Raw genomic sequence first — 17,853 nt, forward strand, 5'->3', positions numbered from 1 at the left:
CGCACACGCTACTCTACGGTCCTCCAGACAAACAGGTAAGTACACTGGGAGCATGCTGTATGGACTATGCCTGTGTGGAGAGGGCTGGATGTAAGAAGGAAGGGGGGAGAGTGCTGCGTGCATGAAAGACGGTGAATGCATGTGCTACATTCAAGGGTAGGGATGGGGGCCCATCAGTTTGACGGTGCAGTTGGTAATAACTTCTCTTTTTGCCATGTACATTTCATGTAGGTCAGCGCCCACCAGTAGAAAGATATTTGGCGTGCCATCACCAAGGACGTCCGGACCCTGGGGGTCTACCACAGACAAAGCACCCACTGCCGGAAAAGATGGGAGGACATTCGCTGCTGGAGCAAGAAGACGGCGGAGGCTCAGCTGGGGATGGTCTCCCAACGTGGGAGGGGTACCCGTCGTACCATGACCCCCCTGATGTTCAGGATCCTGGCGGTGGCCTACCCGGAGTTGGATGAGCGCTTGAGGGCATCACAGCAGCCACAAGGGGGTGAGTACACTCTCATTCTGCTGACTTTGCGTGCAGTTGAGGTATCTGGGTGGGGGAGGAGGGCTGTGGGTTTCCCTAGGCCAGGGCGAGTTCTGTAGGCAAGGCCCCTCCGTATGTCAGGCCATGTGACACCCCAGCCCACCTCTGTAGAGTGCCAAGTACAGCTAGTCATGCCCCTGTGTCATCTATGTGTGCAGATGTCGTCCATAGCCTTGTAGGCCATTTTCCAGGGATTGAACAGTGGAGCCCAAGAGCGCGGCGTAGTGCAGGGGGCTTCTGTGTCTGTCGTGTCCGCCAACGGTAGCGGTAATGCATGCACTCAACATGTCTTTCTTCTGTCGTTCCCCCCCCTTCTTGTGGTCTCCCTGTTCTTGTGTGCATTAGCATCATCAGGCGGAGGAGCAGTGGCAACGGAGCACAAGGGAGCTGCATCCCACATGGCCCTGGAGGGCGACACTACGGAGTCAGAATTCACCAGTGGGACGGAGGGCGAGGGGAGCTCCACGGCGGGGACAGGAGCTGACACCAGCGACACATGTCATCCTCTGATGGGAGCTCCCTTGTGGTGGCGGCAACATCTGTGCCCCCGCATCTACAGGTACAGCCGCCACCCCCCCTACCAGCACCGCTCTCCCAGCAGCCCCTCAGCCTTTGCCCCGTGCCCGCTTACCCAGGAGGGTGGGCATAACCTTCGCCCCAGGCACCTCAGGCCCTGCCCCAGTCACCCCTGCTGCCCTCAGTGAGGAGGCCATTGACCTCCTCAGGTCCCTCACTGTTGGGCAGTCTACCATTTTGAATGCCATCCAGGGTGTAGAGAGGCAGTTGCAACAAACCAATGCTTTCCTGGAGGGCATTCATTCTGGTCAGGCGGCCCTTCACCGAGCTTTCAGTCTCTGGCCTCAGCACTGATGGCAGCCATTGTCCCCGTCTCTAACCTCCCCCCTCCAACTGCCTCCACCCCGACCCAATCCCCTGTACCTCAGCCTATCCCAAGCACACCTACAGACCAACACACGCCAACACCCAAGGGAAGCTCAGGCAAACATAAGAGCACCACACATCCCACATGCACTCACGCAAGCATCACACACATGCAGACATACCAACATCCACTGCCTCCACTGTGTCCCCCTCCTCCTCGTCTCCCTCCTCCCTCCCAGTGTCGTCTACACTCACACCTGCATGCACTAACTCTACAGCCACTACGTCCCTCTCCAGCACACCCACCACCACACCCCGCTCACGTGCAGTCACCACCCCACTACCATTCACACGTCCCCTGTGTCCTCTCCCAGTGTGTCTGTGACGCCCCCTCCCAAGATACACAAACGCAGGCACATACCCACCCAACAGCCATCCACCTCACCACAGACTCCAGCGCATACACCTTCACCCAAAGTCACCAAACGTACACCTCCTAAAACCACCACCTCTTCCTCCACTCCCAAACCCCCTCCAGTTACCCGTCCCAGTGTGTCCATAAAACTTTTCCTGTCCAACCTTGACCTCTTTCCCACACCTCCCCCACCCCGTCCGTCTCATAGGTCCCGAACTAGCACCTCAGCCACAACCTCTCCGGTACCAGTGGTGCCTGTAGTCACCGTAATCTGGAGTGCACCGGCCACCAGGGCAGCCAGTGTGGCACGGAGCCACAGCACAGACAGTCCCCCACCTGTGAAGCATCAGAAGTTGGCCAGTGCCCGGCGGGAGAGGGTGAAGACTCCGGCCACCAAAGCCGCTCCCAGGGGTCCCGTTGGGAGTGTGGAATCAGCTGTGACACCTTCCAAGGTGGGGAAGGGCCACAAGAAACCCGGCAAGTCTGGGAAGAGCTGCACGGTGGAGAAGACCGCCATCATCCCCGCTGCCCAGGAGGCCACCGCCAGCACCAGCCCAGCTGCCCAGGAGGCCTCCGCAAGCACCAGCCCAGCTGCCCAGGAGGCCACCGCCAGCACCAGTCCAGCTGGAGGCCACCGCCAGCACCAGCCCAGCTGCCCAGGAGGCCACCGCCAGCACCAGCCCAGCTGCCCAGGAGGCCATGCCAGCACCAGCCCAGCTGCCCAGGAGGCCACCACCAGCACAAGCCCAGCTGCCAGGAGGCCACCGCCAGCACAAGCCCAGCTGCCCAGGAGGCCACCGCCAGCACAAGCCCAGCTGCCCAGGAGGCCACCGCCAGCGCAAGCCCAGCTGGGCGATGAAGGACCGCCAGCAGCTGAGACCCTGCAATGGAGACCGCCATCTGAAGCACCGCTGAACAGGGCACCGCCATCTGAAGCACCCCTGAACAGGGCACCACCATCTGATGCACCGCTGAACAGGGCACCGCCATCTGAAGCACCGCTGAACAGGGGACCGCCATCTGAAGCACCGCTGAACAGGGCACCGCCATCTGAAGCACCGCTAGCCCATGAGCGGCAGGGGCACTGACGCAGCTGAGTCCATCACGGGGTGAATGATGCACTCTGGGCACCATGCCCCCTCCAGAACCAGTGGAGACTGACATCCACTTGAGAGACTGTGGCTTTGCACTCCCCAGAATTGAACAGTGGGCAGACCACTCACTTATGAGACTTGAGAGACTGTGGCTTTGCATTCCACAGGATTGAACAGTGGGTAGACCACCCACTTGTGAGACTTGAGAGACTGTGGCTTTGCACTCCCCAGGATTGAACAGTGGGCATGTGGCCCCCTCGTGGATTAGGCGTTGTGCACTCATCTGGCTGAGGTGCCCCCCCTTTCCCTCCCCTGAAGTGCCTGTTTAGTTGCTCTCTGATGCCCCTGCAGTGTTCTCTCCGTCATGGTCGGGGATCTTGTGTGGGCCTCGCCCATACCGTGTGGTCCCAGTGTTCCACGGACTATCTTAGTGCACTACCTGGACTACTATGCTTGGTATATATTTTGTACATGGTGTATATATATATATTTCTGCCTACTTGTTTTTTATATATTACAATGGTTACACAAATTTTCTATTGTCTTTGCATTCTTCCAGGGGGCTTGGGGGGTGTTACTGTGATGTATTGATATGCATTTGTGTGTGTTGTAGTGGGTGAGGGTGGGGGTGTTGTGTGTGTGTGTCCCTGTTTTTTCCCCCTCCCCTGTGTCGTAGGTGCAGTACTCAAGGTGGCCTTCGCCGCCGGTGTTCGTGCTCCTGGTAGAGCAGCAGGAAGACTATCGCAGGTAGAATTTGGAGTTCTGGTTCCATGTTGTCCTCGTTCCTCGTGGAGTGTGTAGAGGTGAGCGTTTTCCCTTCGAAATTCCTGTTTCCGGCGTGTTTTTATCCGCAGTGAATCCTCCCCGGAAAAGGTGACGGATTGGCCTGTCATAATAGTGTGGGCGGTACATTGTCTCGCGCCTGTCTGTTGGCGGTGACCGCCGCGCTGTTTGTTTGTACCGTGGCGGTCGGAGTGTTAAAGTGGCTGTCTTTGTTGGCGGTTTCCGCCACGGTCGTAATTGCAATTTTTTTACCGCCGCTTTAACACCGTCCCCCAGGGTTGTTATGACCACCTAAGTCGTTTTGGCCCTGAGACTTCAGAAAACAGGAGGCAAGCTCAATACAAGCCCTTGGAGAGCACTCCTCAGCAAAGTCAGAGGGCAGCCTGGCAGCAGGGCAACAGCAGGGCAGCAGTCCTTCTCAGAAAAGCAGTCCAGTTGAGTCCTATGGGCAGCCAGATAGATCCTTTTGACAGGTTGCAGGTTCAGGTCCAGAAGTGTCTGAGTTGGTGAGGTCAGGGACTCAGTTTATATACCCAAAAATGCCTTTTAAGTGGTGGAGACTTCAAAGAGTGGTTTTGATCTGCCCAAGGTCTCCTTTCAGTACATGTCTGTCTGCCATTGTCCCAGTAGCGAGTTAGGCAGTCCATTGTGTGAGGACAGGCCATTAGCCATTGAAATGTAAGTGTCAGGCCGTTCACACTTCCAGCCCACGAACACCCATTCAGTATGCAGATAAGTGCAGGTGTGACTGAGTATCCTGTGTTTGTGGTTGTCTGGGTGAAATGCACACGGAAGCTGTCAATCAGCCTAGCCCAGATGTTGTTTGGAGAAAAGCTGGAAGGCACACATGGATTTTTTGTGCAGAGAAACGCTGACTTTCTAAAAGTGGCATTTCTAAAATAGTAATATGAAACCCAATGTCACCAATAAGCAGGATTTTCTATTACCATTCTGGCCGTAATAAACATGACCTGGTTATCCCTTTCTGATCAGAATCTACCATTCAAACAGTGGGTAGCCCTAATGCTAACCCTAGTGTAGCTTATGAATGGAGCAAGCCACACAGTAGTGGAAAACAAATTTAGACGTTTTCCAATACCAGGATATGTAGACACACATGTACATGTCCTGTCTTTTACCTACATAGCACCAGGGGGTTACTCAGGGCCTACCTTAGGGGTGACTTATATGTAGAAAAAGGGGGGATTAAGGCTTGGCAAGTAGGTTTAAATGCCAAGTCCAAATGGCAGTGAAACTGTACACACAGGCCTTGCAATGACAGGCCTGAGACATGGTTAAGGGCTACTTAGGTGGGGGCACAGTCAGTGCTGAAGGCCCACTAGTAGTACTTAATTTACAGGTCCTGGGCACATGTAGTGCACTTTACTAGGGACTTAAAAGTAAATTAAATATGCCAATTGGGTTATGAGCCGAAGTGACCATGTTTTGAGGGAGAGAGCACATACACTTTAGCACTGGTTAGCAGTGGTAAAGTGTCCAGAGTCCTAAAGCCAGCAAAAATGAGGTCAGAAAAAGAAGAGGAGGAAGGCAAAACATTTTGGGTTGACCCTGCAGAAAGGTCTTTTCGAACACAGATCATAAGTTTTAAGATATTTAAATTCCTGTTCTTCTACTAAATCACATTGTCGCCAAACTTGGAGCAACTCACGAAAAAATCCCCTTTATTGGGATTGAAGGGGGTTGACCTTTAGGTTTTCATAGTAATCTTTATTGCTCAATTGGTGATTAGCATCCTGTATGTACCATGATCTATGCATTATTACATTTCCCAGTTTATCCGAGGATTTGATAATAAGTGTATCATTTCTAAGTGTATTTAAATGATTCCATAATTGAACATTCAGATTAGTGTATTGCTGTTGTTTTCATATTTATAGCTGTAAATAGTCTGATTTTGTTAATCACGTCTACCATCAGCTCATGGAACATGTCAATGTTGTTTCCCAGTAGTAGCTGAGGGCAGAAATTACTTTTTGGCCTCAATCCCCTTTTTCCTTTCATATCAGTTACCGTTTTCTTTAAAAGTCTTTTATTCAAATGTTCCTTGGTTCTGAGCAGCTTATACCTCCATGCAAAGGTATACAGTGATCCATAGTCATAGTCCCACCAGTCTCTATTGAATTTTTTTTTTTCTTGTAACTCAATGTCCTGTTTGTCCAAGTTGCTCTTCATTTTACTTAGGGTATCATTGACTTCTTCCTGATCCTTCAAAGGATTATTGGGGTCATTCCAAGTCTGGCGGGCGGCGGTTGCCGCCCGCCAAACTTCCCCCGTCAAAAGACCGCTCCGCGGTCAGAAGACGGCGGGGGCCATTTCGACTTTCCTGCTGGGCCGGCGGGCACCCGCCAAGGGAGCGCCCCCGGCCCAGCGGGAAAGGCCCTGCAACACAGGAGCCGGCTCCGAATGGAGCGGGCGGTGTTGCAGGGGTGCGACGGGTGCAGTTGCTAAGCAGACAGTGAAAATCATGCTGGGGCCCTGCAGGGGCCCCACGACACCCGTTCCCACCATCCTGTCCCTGGCGGTAAAAACCGCCAGAAACAGGATGGCAGGAAGGGGGTCAGAATCTCCATGGCGGCGCTGATTCAGCCCAGCGAGGGGTAATCCGGCGGGAAACCGCCGGATCCCCTTTTTAAAGCCGCGGTCAGAATGGGCAGGAAAACACCTCCAGCCTGTTGCCGGTGCTTTCCGCCGGTCACGGCCCTGGCGGTTTTTACCGCCAGGGTCGGAATGACCCCCTATGTTCTTTCAATAGATGTTCTATCTTAACGGTGCTTACATCTGCTTTCCTTTTAGCATGCTTTATTAAAGTTACCATCAATTTTATCAAACAGTCTAGAGTTTAAGCACGCTGTTGTTCTAATTAGTCCTTGTCCAAATTATATATGGAGAGGAGCATCATTATTCTCAAACCCCTTGAGACTCTTCCACATTCAATATATTTTTCCAGGGAAGTCATCTCATACCAATTATTGGCTTCATTTATTGGTGCTCTTTGAAGTTCTTTTATATTTTGATTCATTGTCCTCCTTGTATGTTGACCATTACCAGAATGTCTTGTGATCTCTGCACTGATTGCCTCTGCAGCAGCATTTGCTTTCCTCCATTTTATATCATAATTTGAAAGTTAAACCACATTTATTTATTCAATTTTTTTCTGTTATTTCACTGTTGTTTGCACTGTGATTTTCAAGTATTGCAGATCTCAATATGCAGTTTGGTTGTGTAGTACCATACGCTATCCATTTGAGTGACGTTAATGCTTACTCATCAACAGACTGCTGGTTTTCAAAATGCATTCTTGAGAGAAATTTCATTCTTTCATTTTGATGAACTATGTTGCTTTACTGTTTCAAGAAGGGTTTAGCAGTGCTTCAGGAGGAGGTCCTAAGGGAGAAGTTATCTCTCTCTGGCATTTCTGCCTATGTGCCAGGAGCAGCACTCAACATGCCTAAGAGCTCCCCTCCTCTCCAATGCTTACCTTCTGTTCCTTGTTTGTTTCAAAACAGACAGCAACCACCTTTTCATTCATATTTTTAGTCCAAATGGCATCATCTATATCTATCTATCTATATAGATGATTATCAAAAACTATTGAATCATTTGTGGGCAATTGCTAAGTTTTCTATCAATTGGCAAATAATCATTATGGAATAAAATTATTGTTTGAATGGGGAGGATTTGGGTACTATAACAATTAACTTAATGTAAGAACAGATGTGATTGAATCTGATATGAAGGATTGATAGTTATATTGTTTAAATAATCAGTTTCTTTGTTGAGGTAATGTTGAAATTTATTCTGTAAAGGCACTTAGCCGACATTTAACGATTAATAATTGTTGTGATATGTGATAAGGAGCAATGAAAGATCTGAAACGATTTATATTTTCTATTTATATGAGATAACATCATAAGCAATACATGGTTTGATAATAGAGCATTACCAGATTTGTGATAATCCTGTCCTCAAAAAATGAAAAATGACAAGAATAAATAGAAATACATATATAAAAATATGCAAGTAGGTATATGTATAACATTCTCATGATGAAAATTTAGCGATTGCAAAAATGGAGGCAACATATTTAAAATGCAGAAAATAATATTGGTTATAAGTCTCATTTATATACGAGTAATTATTGTAGTGTAATTTAATTTTTTATTGGACATTCTTTCAACTTTAGGATTCTAATTTGAGTGATATTTTTTATTTTATTCTTTAAATTTCACTTTCATATATGTTTTTGTACAATGTCAAACTACCATAACTAGAATGCAATGGGGCAGTAACAATGGCATCACACTATTTAAGGGTGGTCTGAAAAAAACTCATTTACCGTGAGCAAGACTCAAGTGGAGTTGAAACTCGGTGGTGGTTGCTATTCTTATCAATAAATCTGCCTAAAGGAACTTTGGAGTGCGGTAAATTACTTTTGTGATATATATATATATATATATATATATATATATACATATAGGCAAAAAGTGACTGTGTGCAGGAGAGAGCGCACTTTCCAAATATAAGCTATTGTTCATCTGCAAGGTCCATGATGACGTAAAACGATGGGGGGAGTGCTCAAAGAGGTATGCACCCAGCCACAGAGTGCGTAAACTGTCACCCCGATCGGGTTACAGTTGTAATGTGCATAGAAAAAACACCAAGGCACATCCCAAGAAGCTGTAATGTTCGACACGTGTTTCGTCTGGATAGACTTTATCAAGGCTATAGTAAGGACAATATCTCGAAATTCCAAATTGTTAGAAACAAATTAATGTCGTATATGATGAAAAAAACGATTGAAGAAGGTAAAATACGAGGACCATGATAAGCCTCGAATATCTTCAAGCGTTTCCCTCTACGTCATGTTGGCGGCGCTACAAATCATATACGACATTAATTTGTTTCTAACAATTTGGAATTTCGAGATATTGTCCTTACTATAGCCTTGATAAAGTCTATCCAGACGAAACACGTGTCCAACATTACAGCTTCTTGGGATGTGCCTTGGTGTTTTTTCTATGCATATATATATATATATATACAGTATCTCCCAAACACGAAATGCCCAGACACTAGTCCACGTTAAAATCCAAGCATTTAATAGCATTTCTGAGCAGCAAAACAGAAAGTCCTGACACGTTTCGCCAACAGCATGCCTTGTTCACAGGTTAGTAAGCCTGTCGTTTTTGAATACACAGTCATGTGACTTCAGTATCAAACTCCAATTCCCATAATGCACAGTTCCATGTTAATAACCTCCTGAACAGGAGCGCTTAATTTCTGTGTATCTGCAATAACGTCACAGGTGCTTCAGTTCCCATAAAAATGTTCTTTTGTGCATTAGGTATCCATTACTTAATTGTCCACTTGCTTTTACAATTACTGCCCAGCATGATAACAGCAATTACAAGGAGTACATGAAAAGTAAGAGAAGAGGCAAACTGTCTCCCTCCTATCCCTTGCTGACCTCCATCACATCATATTTCCGGATAAATGCCTTGTTTGCATGAAGGTGAGCGGGTCGGGTCCCTTCCACAAAACTATCATTGTCACCTCCTGCTACGTATGGCGGCCACAGACCCTGCAGGGTGGCTTGGGGTACTGGGGCGAAGCATCCCACAGAAAATATCTCCCAAACACGAAATGCCCAGGCACCAGTCCTAGTTAAAATCCAAGCATTTAATTGCATTTCTGAGCAGCAAAACAGAAAGTCCTCATTTGTTTCGGCAACAGCATGCCTTGTTCACAGGTAAGTAAGAGCAGGTGTGAGTAAGCCAGTGCTTTTTTAATACACAATCATGTGACTTCAATATCAAACGCCAATTCCCATAATGCACAGTTCCATGCTAATAACCTTCTGAACTGGAGCGCTTAATTTCTGTGTACCTGCAATAGCGTCACAGGCGCTTCAGTTCCCATAAAACTTTTCTTTTGTGCATTAGGTATCCATTACTTAATTGTCCACTTGTTTTTATATTTACTGCCCAGCATGATAACAGCAATTACAAGGAGTACGTGAAAAGTAAGAGGATAGGCAAACTGCCTTTCTCCTATCCCTTGCTCATCTCCATCACATCATATTTCCGGATAAATGCCTTGTTTGCATGAATGTGAGCGGGTCTGGCCCCTTCCACAAAACTATCATTGTCACCTCCTGCTCCGTATGGGGGCCACAATATAAATATTACCTACTGGCGGTCACTAGTAGGTAGTTATGGTCAAGACCATGTTTCCATAGAAAAAGCGTTTTTTGACTCGCCTATATCTTTGGCACCATTTGACGAATGTCCACTAAATTTTCCAAAAGAAAATGGCCCGGTGATTCTTGTTGTGACTGGGATATTTCGGGGTGATCCGTCAAGCGGGGGCTGAGAAAAAGGGGGCTCAAGAAACATTACGTTTCCCATGTTACCTTCCATAGGACTTATCAACATGTCTACAGCCTGAACCACTGGATAGAATTACACCAAATTTGGGAGAAAGCTAGCTGCCGGTAGGCAGATTGTGCTTTTTGTTATTTGGTGTAAATCTATTCAGTAGTTTAGGAGATATTTATGGGCAAATAAATTTGTATATCTCTGGCTGTGAATAATTCACAAAATTCGCAAATGTTTGCAAATACACGTGCGAAAAGAAGCGTTGCAATTGGCTGACCACAACCTGACTAGAAAGTTGCAACCGTGATTTTATTTCACAGGACATGGTCCTCGGGCTGAAAATTCAAATTGAAAGTGGCATAAGGGGTCAGGGTGAAGGTACCCCTGATGTTGTATTAAATTATAAAACAGATGATATAAATCAGAAACAATTACTTGATACATGTTAACATCATCAACACTTAAAAAGTCAACAAATGCATGAAAACGTATATGGTCTCACATTTTATAATGTTTTATTTTTAAAGGTGTTTGGGGTGGATGTTTAGCACATATAGAGTTGTGAATGGTGTTTACAAATTTAAATTTAAATGTATTTCTGAATGATTGTGTTAACTGAGTAATGAATAGTCATTATAAAAAATTTGTACCAGGGTGCCGTCTAAGACTTTGTCTATGCATACCTGTTATGAGTCTTGTTGTGAGTATGGTTGTGATGGTGTATGTAATTGTGCTTGTGATGGTGGTGCATGTAGTGGTAGTTGAGGCGATAGTGGTTGAGGTGGTGATTGCTGTAGTGCTGGTGCTTGGGTTGTTGGTGGCTAAGATGAAAGAGGTTGAGATGGTGGTAGGTTTGTTGGAGTTGTAAGGGGACTGACATCAGGGTTTGTTGGCAAGTATGGGCCTTCTAGGCTTTGGCATCTCTGTAGAATCCTGTGCATGCCTGAGCCCTGCAGATTGATATTGGCACTGTTTGGTTATTGTGTCAATCATCTTCAGTATCCAAGCATGTTGCATTGTAATTTTTTCCCTTTAACTACGAAGATGTTCACTGGCCATTTTGCCATGTCTTGGTAACAATTTACAACAAGGTAAGGTTATGCTTGGCTTTTGTGTCACATTTTCTGCTTGTGTGCTCGATTGCAGTTCATGTATTCATGTATTCAGGTGCACAATTTGCATGTATAGATGCATGATTCATTAAGTGCAAATTTCACACATATATTATATACTGTTTTGCTTTATTATAGGTTGGTAGTGCACCAGTTGTGCTTATGCATGTATTAATGTGAGTTAAACTGGAATTAAATAAATTCAGGGTATTGTCGGAGGAGGACATATGGGAAAAGAGCTAGGACAATGAATGGGAGAGTGAAAGATTATCCAAACGCTGTGCCGAGAAATTTGAGATTTAAAATGTTGCAGTATAACATCCTACATCATAAATATCCAATCCCCTTCCTGTTGCACAGAATATTTCTTACACTACTGGATAAGTGCCCCGGGTGCCAAGAGGTAGCAGGGAATTAGCATACGCTCTAGTCATGTCCCTTCACTTACAGTATATTGGTCACATGTATGTAAGTAATAAATAACAGCCCTATATATTGATAGGGCCCAAAGATATGTTTACTGGGCCTCATACTAAGGCCCACACACCTTGTGCTGGCAAGTAAATTTGAAGATTTGAGATAGTATCAGCCATAAGGCAAATCACGATGATGTGCAGTGCTTTTACAATGCCCTAATTTAAAATTAAAGGTAGTGGATTTAAGTCTATTGTTATGTAGTCAAAATTAAGTCACCAATCTAATTGAGACCCCAGTTCCGAGGCAACCGGTGGATGTAAAACGTTCTTGCATAATGTAAAGGGATTGATATTTGGCAAAAGCCTGTGGATCAGAGGGGGACATATAAAGGACTTCCACTGACAAAGGAAGTGTGGGGTAAAGTTAACAACCTGAACTTTATGGTGCAGAGGGGAGCCAACTGGTGTAGAATACAGTTTTATCGCACCTCACAATTTCTATGTGAGATGTATCTGTCACTGTCAGGCCACTGTTTCTGGTGTGAATGGATCAAAGTAACTAGTTGATTCCATGTCATTTGGCATTGTCCAGTCATTCAAAATTTTTGGAAAGCAATATTTCAGTATCTGAAGTATATGTAGCAAATTCAGGTGGTTCCAAGTGCTTTGTTGGTACTTTTACACCATGAATCCAAACTGATGCTCATTTCCAGACATCAAAAGCATCTTTTTGTTTCAATGTTGGTGGCCAGTGCTCTGCGGTTGCAAAGATGGAAAACAAAATAATCCTCTCAGTTGGAGAGTGGGTTGGGGAAATGAAGCGGTTTAGAGCAAAATAGCTATCGTACGCTACTCGATGTGGAGGAATTGGAAGGTTTAACAAATTATGGGCTCATTTTATGATAGATTATTGATTCATAAAGGCAAGGTTTTGTTCGGTCTGTTTTGTACTTGAGAGAGCATAGCTTATATAATCTATATTAACATGAAATATTTATGAACTAATGTACAATAATGCCACATAGAAACTGCATTAATATGTTTTGCTGAAAACGTACGTTGAAATGTGCCCACGGGGAGTGGCCATCAATAAATACGGGGACTACTAGAACTGACTAATAAGGTTGAAATGATATGTTATGATATGATTTTTCACTAATAATAATAGGCATATGTAAGACTTTTGCTAATAAATCTTTTAGGCCTTAGTTAGCATGAGTCTAGGCCTAGCTGCCTGGCTTCCATATTAAATGTGTTTTTCTAAGCGTGCAGTGTGCTGACTTGCTAAAGGACATGAACTCTTGTTTTCTTCAAACTAGAACCTGAATGTAACTATAGTAGATCCGTTCTCATGAAGTTCATCGCACTTGTAGAAATGTATTAACTAATTGCAACAGTGTAGATTAATATTAAGCACAAGGTCGCCCAAACCGGTACAGACAATGGAGCTACTGACCGATGATGCGCAAAGAATTACAAAAGGATGAAGTCATACCGGACATTCTACCTCTAAAGACGTCAATCATATGGACCAATAAAATGCCCGAGAACTAATGCGGGGTGAAAGATTCAATGAGATAATGTAAATTTAATTGGTTAAGGATAGTGGGGTGCAACCTCTTGTCCAACCAAATTTTTGGGGAATGTACAATGAAAAGGGGATAAAAATCCCTGTCACCAGGAAGTAAATTAGAATTAGGGAGTAGGAGACTAGGAGAGGGGGAGATGCTGATGCGATTTATTATGATCCAGAGACTTTGTCACTTTGATTGGTGACTTGCTGATTTTATTTAGATCCATCCTTGCCCTTAGATTGCCCATTTACACTTTACCTCCATATGAGGGAAGTGCCCCTTTCCCGAGCTGAGTTCCTGACTGATGGCGAATCAACTGATGTCCTGAAGAAGAAGACCGAACCTGAGTGCTGACCCAAACCTTGGAGGGTAACTATATGACAATGAAATTGTGATTGTCTGTTTGCTTTTCCTTTCTAAGTACCAACTGTTTTTCTTTTGACAGAGACCATAGTTAGATGTTTTCCAAATTTGTGTTACTAAATTGTTTTGCATGAAGCCCAACATGTCAATGCTAATTAGAGGATGGTTGAGAGGGGATCATCAAACTGACGCAAATAGACAAATGACCAAATCAATGCTTTGTTGACTATACTCTGCTAAGGATAGCCTATGTTCACACTTTGCTATGTTCTGATGTTTGTGATTCTTGCTTTGATGAAATCTTATCAGAGTTTCCATATTGTGACTATGTTATTGTGCTTATTGGTTTTGAGATTAATAAACTTGCTAGTAGTATTGTAAGAAATAGGGAACAAATAGCACTAAAATTATACTAAACTGGTGTGGTTATTCATGACTGAAAGGTCATGGTGGTGTCTTGAGCTTAACTAAATGTCATTAACTAAAGTGAAATGCATTGTGGTAATAAACATTGATGATATTATTGACGTATTGATTGACATGTTGATCAGTTATCTCGTCCTAAGGTGTCTCTCAACTGGGTCAAAAGATTCATTGGCCTAAAACGAGTCCCAATGTGTAATAATTTATTATAAAGGGACACGTTAGCATACTCCTTGCTTGGATGAATTTGGAATTGTAATTGCATGAAGTTATATAAAATGTTATATAATGGCCTGAGACTGTACAACATTGTATTTTGGTGGTGTACTTGTAACTTTGATTTAATCTGGTCTCAAAATAAAAAATTACAGATAACAAATAAATCATGATGATGTGGAAAAGTGACCCCCCCCCCTCTCCCCTCAACCTTTGAACACCATAAATGGGAAGAAGCCTAAAGCTGTAGCTTTGGTTAAATTGAAAAATCCCAAGAGGGAAGCCCTCATAAATAGCTAAATGAGACACAATCCTGTTACGAGTAGTAGATAAAGACAACAATATGTCCCCACGAGAGAGTTACACACTAGTTATAAAATAATAAAAAATATGCACTGCACACATATTGGTCTCTTCACCTCATCATGAAAAGCATTGGAGCTAAAAACTTGAATGATAGGGCACTTTTAAACAAACCAGGCTTGTGGTAATATGGGTTCGGAGATGCTAGACCCTCCATTGTATTGGAGTAACAAGATAATAGAAATGCCTATATTGTTGTCCATAATAAAGATGCAGCCTGTGGCAATGTGTTGTAAAATGAAAATGTTGAGAGAAAACGTAATTAAGAATAATCAAGAAGACAGATGTAAATTAATATGAATAACATGTTGTGCCAGCCTATTCAATACCAATTATTATATTTCAGAGAACGAACAAAATAATGTCAAAATAAAAAAATACACAGCCCTCTTCCTTGGTGTTCAAGTTTGGGTGAGTGATTCTGGAGGGAGGACTCAATTGTTTATGAAGTTCTTGTGAAGGTTCCCCATATTATGCTACACCTTCGAGATTCCTGGGATTTGACTTTGAAAATGATCCATCAAATGTAGAATATTTGGAAATGTGTCTGCCACTACATCCAATGAAACTTTGATGCTGTTCTTGGCCTCACTGCTCAGAATCTTCAAATGATTTTCTAAGGAGTAAGGTGCAGTTGCTTGAGTTGTATGTTAGATCCAACGAACCCAGGGCACATGTTGTATTAAACTGGATAGTGCAAGGATCAGGAACCATTTAAGGTTGCATTCTGGGAGTCCTAAAGAGGTGTTAAAGGGTACCTTCACGTCCTGCTACCGAACATGTACAGTATTCCTAAGCATAGCAGGAAACCACTGAGCTCTGCAAACGGCCTACGAAATGACTCCCCAGTAACATCCAAGATGTGTGTCAAGCCTATTCAGAGAATCGGGTTTGCGTATAGATTTTTTTTACACATTCTAAAAATGTCTCATTGCTTGTGTTAAAAGAAATTACATTCTGAAAGGTAATGTTGTTATGAGTGAAGACATTCACAAATGTCTAGCTGCATTCCAGCAGTTAAATTGTAAGAGGAGAAATGTGCCTACAAGGAGGGTTTGGATTAGTCTGCCTTCCTGTGATGATAAAATATTGACTATACAGCATTCCTCAACATCGGGTGTCTGATCATATGTGATACTGATCATTCCAAATTGCACTTGCTGTCTGAGGTTTAACCTGACACCCAAACATCTCTCTCGAAAAGACAGTTAAAGCAACTGATCACTTCCTTGGATTGCCCTATCATTTGACATTCGTTCATGAACAAACCTGCACAGCACATAGTGGCCACTTTTGCTTAGTACAATTCGTACTGCTGTTCAAACTTTGACACACTTGGTTATTATTTCCTGATATGACACAGGCAGACCAACCTAGTTAAAAGAGAAGTAACAGTTGTCTGACGAGCACGGAAGAGCTCAATTCTGCAGCATCAGCACTGCACTTCATGTGCGTTTATGATCACCCATGCAAATCCACAATATACACTGTCTGGAATCATATTGCATGCAGAACAAAACATTGTTCTACCAGCAGTATGCTGTACTCGAGGGCCGCTCTTTGGCAATTCTCCATGACCATCACAGGGCACATGAATTTCTCCATTGTTTCTGTGATGTGGTGGTTTGGCTTCTCTATGTGTTTGTGAAATCCGTCGTGGTGAGGTGCTAGACTTGTCAGATTCCTCTAGGCAAGTTGGAGTGTCTTCTGAAGGAATGGAGTGGTATTAGCTCTCTGAAAAAAAAACCCTAAACCCAGCACACTTTGATGAAAAATATGATTTTAAATGCACCCTAAATATTCAGTCTGGATTACCCGCTTCCAAAAGCATTAAAAACGTTATACAATGCTATTTTAAATGGAAGCAATGTCTGCTCGGAAGAAATTACATTTTGAAAAAAACGCCATTATTTTGTTTTTATTGCACGCAATTAATCTTAACATGTTTAAAGTAGAGCATATGCTATGTTTAGAAAAATGCAGAAAGGGGAAAAAGAAGAATCAAGCTTTATGAAAAGGGCCCGCAGAGAGCCAACATCAAAATGTCCTTTCTGGTATGAAATAATTCTCAGTGGAGCACAGCAGGTAATCAGGCATTCGCACCTGCTACACGCAAGTAAAATGATTGATTCACTATCTCTTTGCCATGAGCGAGAAACAAATCAACTAACAATTGCATTAAAACAATTCAACCCATTTGTGAAAAAGCAATGACAGTAGTTTAACCATAGGTTGACTATCTTGGCATGTTTAAAGCTTGGCTCTGGGTTTTAGTATTGAGATGGTCCAGGCTGTAAGGAAAAGCCAGGCAGAATGTGAACATTTCTCTGGCTGAATGTCATATATTTATTTCATCGCTGAACTGGCTGATAACAGAGGTACCTGTGAACATCTATATGCTTAACCTCATCCAGCGGCTTCCCCCAGAAGTGCACTACATCGAAGCACGACCAGAGAACATTGAATTATAGGACACCATATTTTAACTGTATATTTTGGAGTCATTAGGACAAGAGAGGAATTTTCCAATTACTTTTAAAAAGATTTAGTGACATAATTGCGAATGGTCCATATATTATTCTTATGGCTCCTTCTGAATAGGGGGTGTAGAGACCCCCCCAGTGATAGACATATGAACAGACTAGCCATTTTGATCAGGGTTTGTACCTCATTTAGTGGGAGAAAGCATAAGGCTTTTGTATCAAAGTAAAAACTGACTGATCACATTCCGGGCATGGTTGGTGTGTCTCAATAATGTGTAAAATGCATGAATCTTCGAGGTTATTCAATACAGTTCTTATTTCTAATCCACATACGGAAGAACGTTTGAAAAATGATTTACAGAACAGGACTCAACTAAGTGCAAACTCTGTATCAAAACAGAAGAGCTTATTCAAGCTCCTCTACTATCAAAGATAGGCATCATGCAACATTTTGAGTAACAACATGATCCTATCTGTGATATTGTAATACCTACTATAACATAATTATAACTTGTTAGTATGTTCTTGTTCTAACATTGACTTAGGTAGCAGGTTGAACAGACGATGAAGACACTAAAGGGATGGGAGAAGTAGAAACAAACAATAGTTACTAAAATAAGGGTGGGATAGTACTCGCCTCCGTGTCTTTAATAAAATTTAGACTTTCCGTCATTAAAACTAGGAAAATCTACATTTTATGACAAGACCGGAGGCTCCTATTATGCATGTTTAAAGCAAATTAATGACATTTGTAGAAACATTATCTACAGGTTTACAATAAAAGACTCTA

At 43.7% G+C, this 17,853-nt stretch overlaps 1 protein-coding gene across 1 annotated transcript in view; it reads left to right on the top strand.

Annotated features, from left to right (window-relative positions):
- LOC138297135 (neuronal acetylcholine receptor subunit alpha-7-like) overlaps positions 1–17,853 on the top strand; it is a 2,137,462-nt gene that overhangs the window by 512,168 nt on the left and 1,607,441 nt on the right. The window lies entirely within an intron of this gene.

The sequence above is a fragment of the Pleurodeles waltl genome, chromosome 1_2 (assembly GCF_031143425.1).
Source record: "Pleurodeles waltl isolate 20211129_DDA chromosome 1_2, aPleWal1.hap1.20221129, whole genome shotgun sequence".
Lineage (NCBI taxonomy): Eukaryota > Metazoa > Chordata > Amphibia > Caudata > Salamandridae > Pleurodeles > Pleurodeles waltl.